The following is an 18,051-nucleotide window of genomic DNA, read 5'->3' as shown; positions in this document are numbered from 1 at the left end:
TCCCATTTCCATTGTTTGATTTCCAGACATACGTTTTCTGACTATGAGTAAAAAATACCATATATTGAATGATGAATTACAGCATATAACATATCTTGGAAGGCATTATTTCAGCTCTGCAAAGTGTTGGCACCCAATAGATGCCATACCATTCCTGATGGACATAGAAAGTCATTTCACATATATATTATATGTACAAATTCCCACTAGTGGCATGTGGAATTCTGGGTAGGGTAGGCATTTATTTACTCTGGGAGATATTGCCAAAACGTTTTTCAGAGTAGTTCACTTAATGAACAGAGTTCTAGTTCCCCTACATGTCTGTCAACATTTGATATTGCTAGTCTTCTAAATTTTAGCCATTCTGTAGGTATATGGTAATATGTCTCATTGTAGTTTAATGTATACTTTCCTAGTGACTAATGCATTGAATACCTTTCATTTACTTTTTGGCCAATTAGATGTTCTCTTTTGAGAAGTACCTGTTCAAACTTTTTGTTATTTTTTTTTTATTGTACTTTAAGTTCTAGGGTACATGTGCAAAACTTGCAGGTTTGTTACATGTGTATACATATGTCATGTTGGTGTGCTGCACCCATTAACTCATCATTTACGTTAGGTATTTCTCTTAATGCTATCCCTCCCCCCTCACCCTTCCCCCAACCCCACAACAGGCCCTGGTGTGTGATGTTTCCCGCTGGGTGTCCAAGTGTTCTCATTGTTCAATTCCCACCTATGAGTGAGAACATGCAGTGTTTGGTTTTCTGTCCTTGCGATAGTTTGCTCAGAATGATGGTTTCCAGCTTCATCCATACCCCTACAAAAGACATGAACTCATCCTTTTTTATGGCTGCATAGTATTCCAAGGTGTACATGTGCCACATTTTCTTAATCCAGTCTATCATTGATGGACATTTGGGTTGGTTCGAAGTCTTTGCTATTGTGAATAGTGCCGCAATAAACATACATGTGCATGTGTCTTTATAGTAGCATGATTTATAATCCTCTGGGTATATACCCAGTAATGGGATCGCTGGGTCATATGGTATTTCTAGTTCTAGATCCTTGAGGAATTGCCACACTGTCTTCCACAATGGTTGAACTAATTTACACTCCCACCAACAGTGTAAAAGTGTTCTTATTTCTCCACATCCTCTCCAGCACCTGTTGTTTCCTGACTTTTTAATGATCGCTATTCTAACTGGTGGGAGATGGTATCTCATTGTGGTTTTCATTTGCATTTCTCTGATGACCAGTAATGATGAGCATTTTTTCACGTGTCTGTTGTCTGCATAAGTGACTTCTTTTGAGAAGCATCTGTTCATATCCTTCACCCACTTTTTGATGGGGTTGTTTGATTTTTTTCTTGTAAATTTGTTTAAGTTCTTTGTAGATTCTGGATATTAGTCCTTTGTCAGATAGGTAGATTGCAAAAATTTTCTCCCATTTTGTAGGTTGCCTGTTCACTCTAATGGTAGTTTCTTTTGCTGTGCAGAAGCTCTTCAGTTTAATTAGATCCCATTTGTCTATTTTGGTTTTGGTTGCCATTGCTTTTCGTGTTTTAGTCATGAAGTTCCTGCCCATGCCTTTGTCCTGGATGGTATTCCCTAGGTTTTCTTCTAGGGTTTTTATGGTTTTAATTTTTAAGTTTAAATCTTTAATCCATCTTGAGTTAAGGAAGGGATGCAATTTCAGCTTTCTACATATAGCTAGCCAGTTTTCCCAGCATCATTTATTAGAGAATCCCTTCTCCATTTCTTGTTTTTGTGAAGTTTGTAAAAGATCAGATGGTTGTATATGTGTGGTGTTATTTCTGAGCCCTCTGTTCTGTTCCATTGGTCTATATATCTGTTTTGGTACCAGTACCATGCTGTTTTGGTTACTGTAGCCTTGTAGTATAGTTTGAAGTCAGGTAGCATGATGCCTCCAGCTTTGTTCTTTTTGCTTAGGATTGTCTTGGCTATATGGGCTCTTTTTAGATTCCATGTGAACTTTAAAGTAGTTTTTTCCAATTCTGTGAAGAAAGTCATTGGTAACCTGATAGGGATGGCATTGAATCTATAAATTACCTTGGGCAGTATGGCCATTTTCACGATATTGATTCTTCCTATCCATGAGCATGGAATATTCTTCCATTTGTTTGTGTCCTCTTTTATTTCGTTGAGCAGTGGTTTGTAGTTCTCCTTGAAGAGGTCCTACACATCCCTTGTAAGTTGGATTCCTAGGTATTTTATTATCTTTGAAGCAACTGTGAATGGGAGTTCCCTTCATGATTTGGCTCTCTGTTATTGGTGTAGAGGAATGCTTGTGATTTTCTCACATTGATTTTTTATCCTGAGACTTTGCTGAAGTTGCTTATCAGCTTAAGGAGATTTGGGGCTGAAACGATGGGGTTTTCTAAATATACAATCATGTCATCTGCAAACAGTGACAATTTGACTTCCTCTTTTCCTAACTGAATACCCTTTATTTCTTTCTCATGTCTGATTGCCCTGGCCAGAACTTCCAACACTATGTTGAATAGGAGTGGTGAGAGAGGGCATCCCTGTCTTGTGTAAGTTTTCAAAGGGAATGCTTCCAATTTTTGCCCATTCAGTATGATTTTGGCTGTGGGTTTGTCATAAATAGCTCTTATTATGTTGAGATAAGTCCCATCAATATCTAGTTTATTGAGAATTTTTAGCACGAAGGGCTGCTGAATTTTGTCAAAGGCCTTTTCTGCATCTATTGAGATAATCATGTAGTTTTTGTCATTGGTTCTATTTATGTGATGGATTACGCTTATTGATTGTATGTTGAACAAGCCTTGCATCCCAGGGATGAAGCCAACTTGATCGTGGTGGATAAGCTTTTTGATGTGCTGCTGGATTCAGTTTGTCAGTATTTTATTGAGGATTTTCGCATCGATGTTCATCAGGGATATTGGTCTAAGATTCTCTTTTTTTGTTATGTCTCTGTTAGGCTTTGGTATCAGGATGATGCTGGCCTTGTAAAATGAGTTAGGGAGGATTCCTTCTTTTTCTATTGATTGGAATAGTTTCAGAAGGAATGGTCACCAACTCCTCTTTGTACCTCTGGTAGAATTCGGCTGTGAATCCATCTGGTCCTGGCCTTTTTTTGGTTGGTAGGCTATTAATTATTGCCTCAATTTCAGAGCCTGTTATTGGTCTATTCAGGAATTCACCTTCTTCCTGGTTTAGTCTTGGGAGGGTGTATGTGTCCAGGAATTTATCCATTTCTTCTAGATTTTCTAGTTGATTTGTGTAGAGGTATTTATAGTATTCTCTGATGGTAGTTTGTATTTCTGTGGGATTGGTGGTGATATCCACTTTATCATTTTTTATTGCATCTATTTGATTCTTCTCTCTTTTTTTCTTTATTAGTCTTGCTAGTGGTCTATCTATTCTGTTGATCTTTTCAAAAAACCAACTCCTGGAGTCGTTGATTTTTTGAAGGGTTTTTTGTATCTCTATCTCCTTCAGTTCTGCTCTGATCTTAGTTATTTCTTGCCTTCCGCTAGCTTTTGAATTTGTTTGCTCCTGCTTCTCTAGTTCTTTTAATTGTGATGTTAGGGTGTCAATTTTAGGTCTTTCCTGCTTTCTCTTGTGGGCATTTAGTGCTATAAATTTCCCCCTACACACTGGTTTAAATGTGCCCCAGAGATTCTGATACGTTGTGTCTTTGTTCTCATTGGTTTCAAAGAACATCTTTATTTCTGCCTTCATTTCGTTATTTACATTCAGGAGCAGGTGGTTTAGTTTCCATGTAGTTGTGTGGTTTTGGGTGTTTCTAATCCTGAGTTCTAACTTGATTGCAGTGTGGTCTGAGAGACAATTTGTTGTGACTTCTGTTCTTTTACATTTGCTGAGGAGTGCTTTACTTCCAACTATGTGGTCAATTTCAGAGTAAGTGCGATGTGCTGCTGAGAAGAATGTGTATTCTGTTGATTTGGGGTGGAGAGTTCTATAGATGTTTATTAGGTGCACTTGGTGCACAGCTGAGTTCAAGTCCTGGATATCCTTGTTAACCTTCTGTCTCGTCGATCTGTCTAATATCAACAGTGGGATGTTAAAATCTCCCATTACTATTGAGTGGGAGTCTAAGTCTCTTTGTAGGTCTCTAAGGATTTGCCTTATGAATCTGGGTGCTCCTGCATTGGGTGCATACATACATTTAGGACAGTTAGCTCTTCCTGTTGAATTGATCCCTTTACCATTACGTAATGCCCTTCTTTGTCTCTTTTGATCTTTGTTGGTTTAAAGTCTGTTTTATCAGAGACTAGGATTGCAAACCCTGCTATTTTTTTGTTTTCCATTTGCTTGGTAGATCTTCCTCCATCCCTTTATTTTGAGCCTATGTGTGTCTCTGCATGTGAGATGGGTCTCCTGAATACAACACCCTGATGTGTCTTGACTCTTTGTCCAATTTGCCAGTCTGTGACTTTTAATTGGCACATTTATCCCATTTACATTTAAGGTTTGTATTGTTATGTGTGAATTTGGTCCTGTCATTATGATGTTAGCTGGTTATTTTACTCATTAGTTGTTGCAGTTTCTTCCTAGCATCAATGGTCTTTGTAATTTGGCATGTTTTTGCAGTGGCTGGTACCGGTTGTTCCTTTTCATGTTTAGTGCTTCCTTCGGGAGCTCTTGTAAAGCATGACTGGTGGTGACAAAATCTCTCAGCATTTGCTTGTCTGTAAAGCATTTTATTTCTCCTTCACTTATGAAGCTTAGTTTGGCTGGATATGAAGTTCTGGGTTGAAAATTATTTTCTTTAAGAATGTTGAATATTGGTCCCCACTCTCTTCTGACTTGTAGAGTTTCTGTTGAGACATCCACTGTTAGTCTGATGGGCTTCCCTTTGTGGGTAACCCGACCTTTCTCTCTGGCTGCTCTTAATATTTTTTCCTTTATTTCAACCTTGGTGAATCTGACAATTATGTGTCTTGAGGTTCCTGTTCTCGAGGAGTATCTTTGTGGTGTTCTCTGCATTTCCTGAATTTGAATGTTGGCCTGCCTTGCTAGGTTGGGGAAGTTCTCCTGGATAATATCCTGAAGAGTGTTTTCCAACTTGGTTCCATTCTCCCCATCACTTTCTGGTACACCTATCAAACATAGATTTGGTCTTTTCACATAGTCCTATCTTTCTTGGAGGCTTTGTTTGTTTCTTCATACTCTTTTTTCTCTAAACTTCTCTTCTTGCTTCATTTCATTCATTTGATCTTCAATTGCTGATACTCTTTCTTCCACTTGATCAAATTGGCTACTGAAGCTTGTGCATGTGTCACGTAGTTCTCATGCCACGGTTTTCAGCTCCATCAGGTCATTTAAGGTCTTCTCTCTGCTGTTTATTCTAGTTAGTTATTCATCTAATCTTTTTTCAAGGTTTTTAGCTTCCTTGTGATGGGTTTGAATATCCTCCTTTAGCTCGGAGAAGTTTGTTATTACTGACCTTCTGAAGCCTACTTCTGCCGACTCATCAAAGTCATTCTCCATCCAGCTTTGTTCCATTGCTGGTGAGGAGCTGCAATCCTTTGGAGGAGAAGAGGTACTCTGGTTTTTAGAATTTTCAGCTTTTCTGCTCTAGTTTCTTTCCATCTTTGTGGTTTTTATCTACCTTTGGTCTTTGATGATGGTGACTAATAGATGAAGTTTTGGTGTGGCTGTCCTTTTTATTGATGTTGATGCTATTCCTTTCTGTTTGTCAGTTTTCCTTCTAACATTCAGGACCCTCAGCTGCAGGTCTGTTGGAGTTTGCTGGAGGTCCACTCCAGACCCTGTTTGCCTGGGTATCACCAGCAGAGGCTGCAGAACAGCAAATATTGCTGCCTGCTCCTTCCTCTGGAAGCTTCATTTCAGAGGGGCACCCAGTTATATGGGGTGTCAGTCAGCCCCTACTGGCAGGCAGGTGTCTCCCAGTTAGGCTACACGGGGGTCAGTGACCCACTTGAGGCAGTCTGTCCATTCTCAGAGTTCAAATTCTGTGCTGGGAGAACCACTGCTCTCTTCAGAGCTGTCAGACAGGGACTTTTTTTTTTTTTTTTTTTTTTTTGCTATTTTTAAACATTATCAGAATGTGTCCTTCTCTCTCTTTTCTTTCTCTCTCTCTTTAATATAGTATTATTTGGTTTATTTTGTGAATATTTTCTCCCAATCTATGGCTTGCCTTTTTGCTTCATTAGTGGTGTGTTTTGATGACCAAAAGTTTTATATTATAATGAATTTCAATTTTTCAATATTTTCTTCTATGTTTTAAATATTCTGTGTTTGGTTTAAGAAATTTTTGCCTTCTCCAAGATAATGAAGATATTTTCTTATGTTTTCTTTGGAAGCTTCACTGGTTTACTTAACAAATTTAGGTCTATTAGCTACCTTAAATTAATTTTTTGGAAACAGTGTTTTACGTTTTTCCATACAAATATCTACTGACACAGACAAAATATCTTCTGTTAATACTTCTGTTTAAAGTTGTACAGGAAGCCCTAGCTAACACAGAAAGCAAAATAAATAAATACATGAATAAATAAAGTTTATAAATATCAGAAAGTGTATGTGGAAAATCCGAAATAACCTACAAACAAAATATTCAAGTTAATGTGTGAATTAGCAAGATCACTGAGTACAAGTTCAATAAACAACAAAAAAATGCATTTATACCTCCTAGCAGCAATTAAAAAATAAAAATTTAAAACATTACCATATGTAATAACATCACAATCATCAAATACCAAGGAATACACTTAACCAATGGTGTGCAAGACCTCCACACTGATAACTACAATATTGCTGAAATTAAAGACACTTAAGTAATTGTAGAGATGTATCATGCATATATATACATATACCCTCATAATTTTAAGATTTGTTTTCTACTGTGATTCATACATTCAATTGATTCAATGCAATCCCAATAAAAACCCTAAAGGTTTTTCTTGGTGTGTGGGCTTATTGAATAACTGATTCTAAAATTTATATGGAAATGCAAAGAACCAATAAAATCCAAACAACGTTGAAGAAGAACAAAATTGGAGGACTTACATGGTTGCATATCAAGAGTTACTATGTATCTTTGGCTGTGTGCGGTAACTCAGCCTGTAATCCCAGCACCATGGGTGGCCAAGGCAGGGGAATCACCTAAAGTCAAGCACTCGAGACCAGCCTGGCCAGCATGGTGAAACCCCCTCTCTACTGAAAATACAAGACTTAGCAGGGCATGGTGGCGCAAGCCTGTAATCCCAGCTACTCGAGAGGCTGAGGCAAGAGAATCACTTGAACCTGGAAGGCGGAGGTTGCATTGAGCAGAGATCGCATCACTGCACTCTAGCTTAGGTGACAGAGCGGGACTCCATCTCGAAAAAAAAAAAAAAAGAGTTACGATACATCTTCAGTTAATGATGACGTGTGGTATTGGTAGAAGAATAGACGAACTAAACTATGGTACAGAACTGAACATTCAGAAACAAACTCACACATATGCAATCACTTCATTTACGATAAAGATGTTATTGTAGCTCAGCTGGGAAAAGAATGGACTTTCCAATAAACGTTGCTTAGATCAATTGGATATCCTTATGGAAATAAACCATTGTCTTTTAAACTAAGAAAATATTTTTTCCAGAACCTACAAAGAACTCAAACAAATTTACAAGAAAAAAACAAACAGTCCCATCAAAAAGTGGGCAAAGGATATGAACAGACATTTCTCAAAAGAATACAATGCATACAGCCTATAGACACATGAAAAAATGCTCGTCATCACTGGCCATCAGAGAAATGCAAATCAAAACCACAATGAGATATCATCTCACACCAGTTAGAATGGCAATCATTAAAAAGTCAGGAAACAACAGGTGCTGGAGAGGATGTGGAGAAATAGGAACACTTTTACACTGTTGGTGGGATTGTAAACTCGTTCAACCATTATGGAAAAGAGTATGGCAATTCCTCAAGGATCTAGAACTAGAAGTACCATATGACCCAGCCATCCCATTACTGGGTATATACCCAAAGGATTATAAATCATGCTGCTATAAAGACACATGCACAAGTATGTTTATTGCAGCACTATTCACAATAGCAAAGACATGGAATCAACCCAAATGTCCATCAGTGACAGACTGGATTAAGAAAATGTAGCACATATACACCATGGAATACTATGCAGCCATAAAAAAGGCTGAGTTTGTGTCCTTTGTAGGGACATGGATGCAGCTGGAAACCATCATTCTCAGCAAATATCGCAAGAACAGAAAACCAAACACTGCATGTTCTCACTCATAGGTGGGAACTGAACAATGAGATCACTTGGACTCGGGAAGGGGAACATCACACACTGGGGCCTATTATGGGGAGGAGGGAGGGGGGAGGGATTGCACTGGGAGTAAATGTAAATGATGAGTCGATGGGTGCTGGCAAGTTGATGGGTGCAGCACACCAACATAGCACAAGTATACACATGTAACAAACCTACACATTATGCACATGTACCTAGAACTTAAAGTATAATAAAAAAAAAAAAGAAAATTTTTTTTACATGTGTGTGAAATCGAAAACAGTTGAACTCATAGAAACAGAGTAGAAGGATGGTCAACAGGGGTCAGAGGATGATGAAATGGGGAGATGCTGGTTAAAGGGTACAAACTTGCAGTTATGAGATGAGTAAGTTCTGGATACCTAATGCATAGCATGGTGACTATAGTTAATAATAACAGGTTGTATACTTGAAATGTACTAAAGAGAGTATATCTTAAATATTCTCACCACACAGACAACAAAGGTAATGATGTGAGGTGAGGTGCCTGACATGGCAATTAGCTTGACTTTGGTAATCATTTTACAATGTGTATATATATCTAAACTTTATGTTGTACAATTTTAATACATACAATTTTAATTTCTGCATTATACCTCAACAGAGCTGAAGATTTGTCCATGGAGGCTGAGGTAAATGTCAAGCATGAAGCAAATTCTGATAAATGGAAATTATTTGAAGTTCTAATTTTCTTTGTACTGAAATATATAACAGTTTCACTCTAATATTGTCACAGCACTGTCTTTTCCTCCTCATTTAGAGGAACCTGTCTTTGACAAATATTTTTACAAGACAAAATTCATCAAGTAAGTTGCTTTTGTATATAGATCCTTTTGAATGTTTGGCTACATTTAGGCATTGTAAAATCATAAACCTTCTCAATTTAATTTAATTTCAGTGTACAATATAAACGCATTCAATCCATCAAAAGATTGCTCCCAAATATCAACAGAATAAAAACACAATGAAATTCAAAATTAATTCTTGTATACCATTTGAGCACTTATTTAATTTGTTGTATTCCTTCTTTGCTTTCTTAGGCATAAATTTCACTAACTTCCTGCTTGCAAAGTTTGTTTTCAATAATTGCCATACACTCAAAGTTTTCAAAAGCTTAAATTGAAAATCAATAAATGACTATTTGTTGAATACTTTGATTAAATGTTTTCAGCTAATTTGGAATAAAATGCCACAAAACTTAAAAGACTCATAAGAAAACCATATAACATCATTGAGAGAAACTTAGGTTGATGCACAAATTAATTCTTCAATGGCTCAAATATTTCTGAGATATTATTGCTGATGGGAAGCAAAGAAAGAAACCATTTCTATGTTGCTGCATTTCCTGTATTCAACATTCTTTCTATTACAAAATTTTTTAGTTCAGTTCAATTATGTATATATATAATTATTTGTAAATTCTTACAACTGCAGCTTCTGATTTGATTGTTAGGCAATCACAGTTTTTTTTGGACACAACAATGTATTATGTGTGTACCAAACTGATCCAAGTACATCATGTTCTGTTTCTTAACTTTAGTATAATACTATATTCCACCAAAATTGGTATTCCTATTATGACCGTAAAACTGAAAATTTTATCTTCAGTGCTGACTTTTAACTGATAATATGGTTTGGCTGTGTCCCCACCTGTATCTCATCTTGAATTGTAGTTCCCATAATCCCCACGTATCATCAAAGGGATCTGGTAGGAGGTAATTGAATCATGGGGGTGGTTACTCCCACACTGTTCTCGTGATAGTGAGTGAGTTATCACAAGGTCTGAAGGTTTTATAAGAGGCTTCTCCCCCTTTGCTTGGCACTTCTCCTTCCTGCCGCCATGTCAATAAGGATGTGTTTGTTTCCCCTTCTGCCATGATTGTAAGTTTCCCAAGGCTTCTTCAGCCCTGCGGAACTGTGAGTCAATTAAAACTCTTTCCTTTATAAATTACTCAGTCTCAGGCAGTTCTTTATAGCAGCATGAGAACAGACTAATACAAGTGACTAATGTCAGATTTTTCACTTTTGATAGGATGAACTTCCAAATGTTTTACATTGCATCCATTATTTGGACTTAAAAAAGCATTGTTACTGGAATTAAGTTAACTGACTTTGTTTAGTTGAATCATCATTCTGATGTAAAACTGACATAATTTAACTTTTCATGAAGGTCTTCTGCTGATGGAGCCAATGTTTTTAATAGATATCACATTAGCTTTCTTACATGCACAAGAAAATTTGAACTGAACTTAAAAGTTAAATTGTTTGCCTTAAAATTAATGCTTTACAGAGTGTTATAGACACACACCTTTTGTAACATCCAGTGTTAGATTATTTTCATTCAATACAGTCTGCTTAAAGTAACTACTAACTTTTGAGGTAGATATCAGTGCCTCTTCAGCAGACCTGGGTCTTTGATTTTCATGTGGTGATAAGCATCATTAGAGCTCCATTGGTGATTCGTAAATGTCAACAAACATTTTATGCATGTCACATATTTAGGATGAACTTTCTTGATAAATGGAAATGCATTACTTAAATTTTATTAAATATGCATTTCTATTTGTTTTTAAGCTCATTGCTGGGAAAGGCTTTGCATCCAAATAAACATTATAAAAATGAAAATAAACAGTTGCAAAATAATATACAAACAATGACAAGGCACTCTACCCAAAATATTTAGATCAATGTCTATATGCTTCTATTACCCTCACATGTTTGATGTACGTTTAACCTATATTTTCTTACATTTTCCACTAACTCAATCTTGTGTGGTCTGGCAACTTCCTACATCTCCCAGGATAAGCACAGGCCACGGCAAAACTGACTTGTATGAGTCCACCAAGTGGCCAGCAGGGACAGCAGGTCTGAATACCTACTAGGCCCAAACACTGGAAAATGAAAGCTAGCTTTCTCTAGTCTCTTGAGTCAGAACACAATACATTTTACCAGTGACTGCCCATCATGTTGACCATGAAAGGGAGATGCTGATTAATTGCAGCTGGAAAGGGGTGGTATCGCATATGCTCTCAACTTTCCAGTCCATATCCCCATAACGTTTACTATTTCACTTTACAGCATCCCAGCTTCCTATTGCTAATTCTTGCATCTTTTTGCCTAAAGGCTATCTATTTCCACTGAAGCCGTCATAGAAGGTGCAAAAGTACCCCACACTTACCCCATTCCTGCCTTGGGAGCATCCCACAACCAATGATTGTCAGGGATTGAAATATACATACCTCAGCCTTTTTTCCCTTGAGGATATAATTCTGTTTTGTTTGTCTGTTTGTTTTGTTTTTGTTTTTGTTTCTTTGGCGGAGTCTCGCTCTGTTTCCAGGCTGGAATGCATTGGCGCCGTCTTAGCTCACTGCAACCTCCAACTCCCTGGTTCAAGCGATTCTCCTGTCTCAGCCTCCCGGGTAGCTGGGATTATAGGCTATGCCACCAGGCCCAGCTAACTTGTATTTTTAGTAGAGACAGCATTTCATCACGTTGGCCAGGATGGTCTTGATCTCCTGACCTCGTGAGCCACCCACCTTGGCATCCCAAAGTGCTGGGATTACAGGTGTGAGCCACCATGCCAGGTCGAGGAGATCATTCTAAGGCATGTTTGACAATGGCTCCCCAGAATTTTACTAACAGCATTAAGCTCTAAGTTCTTACAGTTGGATAATGCATTACTTATTGGATGTTTTCCTTTACTCATCATACTTTCCTACTCATCTCCTAGTTTTTCCTTCATCTCTTAAACTGCTTTTACATCAATTTTTTTTTTCTCAGAATTTGATCGGGAGAAATCCAAGTAAAGACAGATAATACAAGAAGTGATCCTAGGAAGTAGATCCTCAGAATGGAATTATAGAACTGGTCACTTGACAGTGAGATTACTACAAAGATGAAATATTCCAAAATCAGAGACATTAGTCTAGAAAAGAAGACTATAGATGAAGCTGTAAAGTGGGCACAAAGCACACAGAACTTTATGTCTCACATTAATGCCTATCAGAGAGTATCCATTGCATAGAAGGCACCGAACAAGGAGCTGGATAGATGCTGTTCAGTAGGGGTCAGGTCAGCCAGCCTCTGTTTTTGGTGACTCAAGGGCTTGTATAATGTGCCCACAATCAGAGTAGCCATGATGATAGGGAGGGGGGCTATGTATGGCTACAAAAGGATGAACTCTCTCTTACTAAGACTGATTTAGTTATTGACATTGAGGAACATCCAACCTATTACAAAGTAATCAAGGTCTACTTAGCAAAAGGATACTCGCTTAGTACCAGAGTTGACTCCTTCATGACACCTGATGAGTCTATGAAAAGAAGACATGTCCATCTTTTTTAACTTGTGACCTCACCTCTATGTCCTTCCAGAATAGTGCAGTTAACAAAACAAACAAACAAACAAACAAAAAAGAATGGAGAAATTTAAAGCTACCACAGACAGCATAATTTAACAATAAAAATATTCACCTCCTATGTCTTCTATCTTTTATGGAAAATCTGTGTGGCTATCTTTTTCTCTCATTAAAGGAGAACAGTTTTGTGTCTACAGAGACAGTTTCACTTTGGGAGTTTGGAGTCATCCATGGTTGACTCTGATTAATGCCCAGTAGATTCTTTATTGAACCAGAGACCTCCCTTGAGGCTTTTTTTTTTTTTTCCTCTAATAGAACCTTACCCGTATTGTGGGATTTAGGAATGGTTTCCCCAAGAATGTGAAGCTTGAGCAAAGAGCAAAATTTTAGAAATACCATTACAGCCTTGCTGGGACTCATATCATCTCTAACTAGCCCAGATCACAGCTCACTCTTTCCAGTGAGATCAGGATTCCTGTCTTACTCTCAGAAGTATGGTATGCACAGTGTGTGCACACCTACCAAGAAGCCTATCTCTTCCTTCCATCTCCCCAAATCCCATCCTTCTTCTATCCTCTTGAAAAAATTTGAAAACTGAGCAAACCTGCCTTTTTTTTCACTGTTTTTGATTGATAGGTAATCCTAAAGTTTTTCCATGATGCTCTTAACAGCAGCCTGATTCTCCTTTAAGGATGCAATTTCTCTTTGTAGCTCATCTACGGTAGTGATGATAATAACAATGGAGCAAGGTGATCAATTTTCCCCCACTATACTTTGGATGTGAATATGATATGCAGCTCCTTTTTCCCCTTTAGCTTGTCTGACCATTTTCATGAGTATCCCCACCCACCTGCTACTCCTTGGGAGTGCACTGGACTAGACCCATCATTAGGCATTCTGTGAACATTCTCTGCTGATGATCTTGTGGTCTATTCATTTTTGGCCCGATAGCACAGGAGTCCCCAACCTCCAGGTCATGGACTGCTACCAAGTCCATGGCCTGTTAGGAACCAGGCCACACAGCAGGTGGTGAGAAGTGGGCAAGTGGGCATTACTACCTGAGATCCACCTCCTGTCAAATCAGCGGCAGCAGTAGATTCTCATAGGGGCTGGAACCCTGTTGGGATCTAGGTTGTGCATACCTTATGAGAATCTAATGCCTGATGATCTGTCATTGTCTCCCATCACCCCTACATGGGACCATCAAGTTGCAGGAAAACAAGCTCAGGGCTCCCACTGATTCTACATTATGGTGAGTATATACTAATAACAATAGGAACAAAGCACACAATAAATATAATGTGCTTGAATCATCCTCCAACCACCCCCCACCCACATCTATGGAAAACTGGCTTCCACAAAACCCATCCCTGGTACCAAAAAGGTTGGGAGACCACTGCAATAACACATTCCTGTTGACTCAGCATCCTCTGGGCTCTTGCATATATTACAGATTCCTCTGATGCCCTGCCAACTCCTTCATCCAGATGTTTATGTTAGGCTGGCACATTTTGAAGATGTCATGACCCCCAGCTTCCCTCTTCTTCCTCTTCTCTATCATTTCCATGCTGTATACTAGACCTCTCTAAGGTAGGTTTGGAAGGATTACCAGGTTTTTTTTTCCCCCCATAAATCTGTTGTTCTTAGTATTAGTCCTAGGCACGGAGCCCCAGGCTATTATTTGCTTCTTTCCAGCAGTTATCCTACTCTTGTCAACCCAGTATCTAGCACTATTTGGTTTTAAGCTCTTTCCTTTTACTTCAGGCCACGTTGTACTGATTTATAGTCACCCTTTCAACCTGCTTGATGTTATCTGTGTCCAGGTCTTTTGCATTCACCTTGATTCATATTGCAGGTCTACTTGGTTTGCAGGACACATTTTCACTAGTTTATAGTTTAACAATAACCTAGCAATCTCTTATGAGAAGGAAGAAGAATAAAATAATGGGAATTATTCTGGTAAGTTCTGTGGGCAGTTATTATGGTAGGTTCTCTGTGTTCTTTACCTCCTTTAGTCCTTCTAACACTCCCATGAAATTTTAATTATTATCACATTTTTAGAGATTAGGAAACTAAAGCTCAAAGAGATTAGGTTAAGTAGTTTGTCCAAAGTCAGAGAACCAACAAGAGGGAGAGGTAAAATTTAAACACTAGCTTGAATCTAAAGCACATACTTCTCCCAGTACTCCATCATGCCATCTGTGCTTGGCTTTTTCACCAACTCTTGTAAGTTCTCCAACGGGGCCAGGTCTCATGCGACCTCCATGTCCCCATACCTGACTATTTCACGCTGGTTCTAAACTACCCCTAATCAAAGCTTTCTATTTCTTCCAGTGCTGTGCCTAACTGGACAATCCATCCAGTGTTTGCTTTTTTATCAATGATTTTTTAACATGGAATCATCCATGTTTTCACCTCACTTGTGGCACACATTTCTGTTGTGTCTTGAAGTCAATGAATTAACCCACTCTCAATTTTTATTTTTTAGCTCTAGATGATCAGATTTATCTCTTCTTAAAATATAGAAGGGCTTCTCATGAAAATCTACAGTCTTCTGGCTTATTCTTCCTATCAATTCCTAGCTCTCTTTCTTAGAGGCAACACTTTATCTCTTCAGATTTTTTGTTTGTTTAGTTGGGTTTTTTTGAACGCATATAATAGTTACTTATCTGTATCGAAATAAAATGCGTATAAAATTACCTTTAGTTATTACATTTAGACTTTATTAAGTTCTTGCTATGATAGATGAGAACTCAGCTTTTTATGTTATCTTCAATGCCATCACAATCTTTAAAATAGTTAACCACTCTTTTTAGTTCTTCTATTAGTTAATTTTTGAGCTTTAATGTTAGATAAAGTTAGCATGTTTTTGTTCTATCAAATATAGATATTTTCTCTAGACCCCTCACATTGTAAGATTGGGATATTAACACTCCTTTCTTTCCACTCTCCTCTGTGCCCTCTTAGACTCTACTTCCATGCTTCCCGTGTTGTCTTCTTTAAATTTACATTTAAAATGTCAGACTGATCATATTTACATTCTGTTCTGTACGTATGACTTTTCCATGCCATTTGTATAGATTGATTCTAAAATTTAAATATTATCAGTATTTTCATTGTTGTTACCACATAAATATTATTTACTGCAGAGCCAAGTAATGTGCTATGTACACATTTACTTACATAATCACTTGTCCTTCATCTGGTTTTTAATTTTCCCCTCCTCTGTACCTTTATCATGTCCCTAAGGTCTTTTGATCTCTATCTCAAGGTTTCCATCAAATCTGCAAAGTCCTCCTTCGTTCGAGTGCCATCGCTTCTGGAGTCCTGCTCAATCCTGAAGTATTCTCTAGGCTTGATGATCAGCTGTCACCTGGGAATTTCCTTCATTACTCTCTTGGATTAGAATCACAATTCTATGGATCCCACTTTTCCCCCTTTCTTCATTTAAACTTTCCAGTAACTTCCTATGAACAAAATCTACTGGCAGTAATGTCCTAGCCTTGCTTTTATTTTATCCTTACATTTAATTGGTAGTTTGACCAGAGTTGGAGTCCCCTCTGCCCACTGGACAGTATCCATCTTCTTCTGGTGAGCAGTGTTGCAGAGGAGAAGTCTGAGACCAGCATGGCTCTTCTTCCTTTATAGTTGTGCTGTTGCCTTTAGCTTTTGTTCTCTCTGGATACTTAGAACCATCTTTTTATCCTAGGTGTTTTGATATTTCATAATATAACAAGGTATGTCCTTTTTAAAAATTCACCGCTCTTCCTAAGCCGGCACTCGGCGAGTTCTCCCAGGAGAAGGCCATGTTCAGTTCGAGGGCCAAGATCGTGAAGCCCAATGGCGAGAAGCTGGACGAGTTCGAGTCCGGCATCTCCCAGGCTCTTCTGGAGCTGGAGATGAACTCGGACCTCAAGGCTCAGCTCAGGGAGCTGAATATTACCGCAGCCAAGGAAATTGAAGTTGGTGGTGGTCGGAAAGCTATCATAATCTTTGTTCCCGTTCCTCAACTGAAATCTTTCCAGAAAATCCAAGTCCGGCTAGTACGAGAATTGGAGAAAAAGTTCAGTGGGAAGCATGTTGTCTTTATCGCTCAGAGAAGAATTCTGCCTAAGCCAACTCGAAAAAGCCGTACAAAAAATAAGCAGAAGCGCCCCAGGAGCCGTACTCTGACAGCTGTGCATGATGCCATCCTTGAGGACTTGGTCTTCCCAAGCGAAATTGTGGGCAAGAGAATCCGCGTGAAACTAGATGGCAGCTGGCTCATAAAGGTTCATTTGGACAAAGCACAGCAGAACAATGTGGAACACAAGGTTGAAACATTTTCTGGTGTCTGTAAGAAGCTCACGGGTAAGGATGTTAATTTTGAATTCCCAGAGTTTCAGTTGTAAACAAAAGTGACTAAATAAAGTATATATTCACAGTAAAAAAAAAAAAAAAAAAAAAAAAAAATTCACCAAGTTAAGTACTCAGAGGGACCTTTTAAAGAGAAGATTCATGTTCTTTAACTTTTGAACGTTTACCTCTATTATTTATTTGATAGCTTTTTCCTGCTTTTTCTCCAGATTTCTCTCTCAAAATCCTACTAGTCAAGTGGTAGACCTCCAGTCTCTCAAACTTTTTATCACTGCCTTTTGCTCTTACAGTTTATGAGATTTCCTTAATTTTCAAAATCTTCCATTCTTTCTCTTTTTGACCATATTTTGAATTTTCTTTCTTTTTTTTTTTTTTTAATTATACTTTAAGTTCTGGGGTACATGTGCACAACGTGTAGGTTTGTTACATGTGTATACTTGTGCCATGTTGGTGTGCTGCACCCATCAACTCGTCATTTACATCAGGTATAACTCCCAATGCCATCCTTCCCCCCTCCCCCCTCCCCATAATAGGCCCTGGTGTGTGATGTTCCCCTTCCAGAGTCCAAGTGATCTCATTGTTCAGTTCCCACCTATGAGTGAGAACATGCGGTGTTTGGTTTTCTCTTCTTGCGATATTTGCTGAGAATGATGGTTTCCAGCTGCATCCATGTCCCTACAAAGGACACAAACTCAGCCTTTTTTATGGCTGCATAGTATTCCATGGTGTATATGTGCTACATTTTCTTAATCCAGTCTGTCACTGATGGACATTTGAGTTGATTCCAAGTTTTGCTATTGTGAATAGTGCTGCAATAAACATACGTGTGCATGTGTCTTTATAGCAGCATGATTTATAATCCTTTGGGTATATACCCAGTAATGGGATGGCTGGGTCATATGGTACTTCTAGTTCTAGATCCTTGAGGAATTCCCATACTGTTTTCCACAATGGTTGAACCAGTTTACAATCCCACCAACAGTGTAAAAGTGTTCCTATTTCTCCACATTCTCTCCAGCACCTGT

At 38.3% G+C, this 18,051-nt stretch overlaps 1 pseudogene across 1 annotated transcript; it reads left to right on the top strand.

The window, feature by feature from the left end:
* Positions 1-16,429: 16,429 nt before the first annotated feature.
* LOC104657591 lies at positions 16,430-17,122 on the top strand (annotated as a pseudogene). Its single transcript, XR_747311.2, has one exon. The product of XR_747311.2 is annotated as a 40S ribosomal protein S7 pseudogene (transcript).
* The last annotated feature ends 929 nt before the right edge of the window (positions 17,123-18,051 follow it).

This window comes from Rhinopithecus roxellana, chromosome 19 (assembly GCF_007565055.1).
Source record: "Rhinopithecus roxellana isolate Shanxi Qingling chromosome 19, ASM756505v1, whole genome shotgun sequence".
NCBI classification, from domain to species: Eukaryota; Metazoa; Chordata; class Mammalia; order Primates; family Cercopithecidae; genus Rhinopithecus; species Rhinopithecus roxellana.
This window is presented reverse-complemented; position numbering and strand designations above follow the sequence as displayed.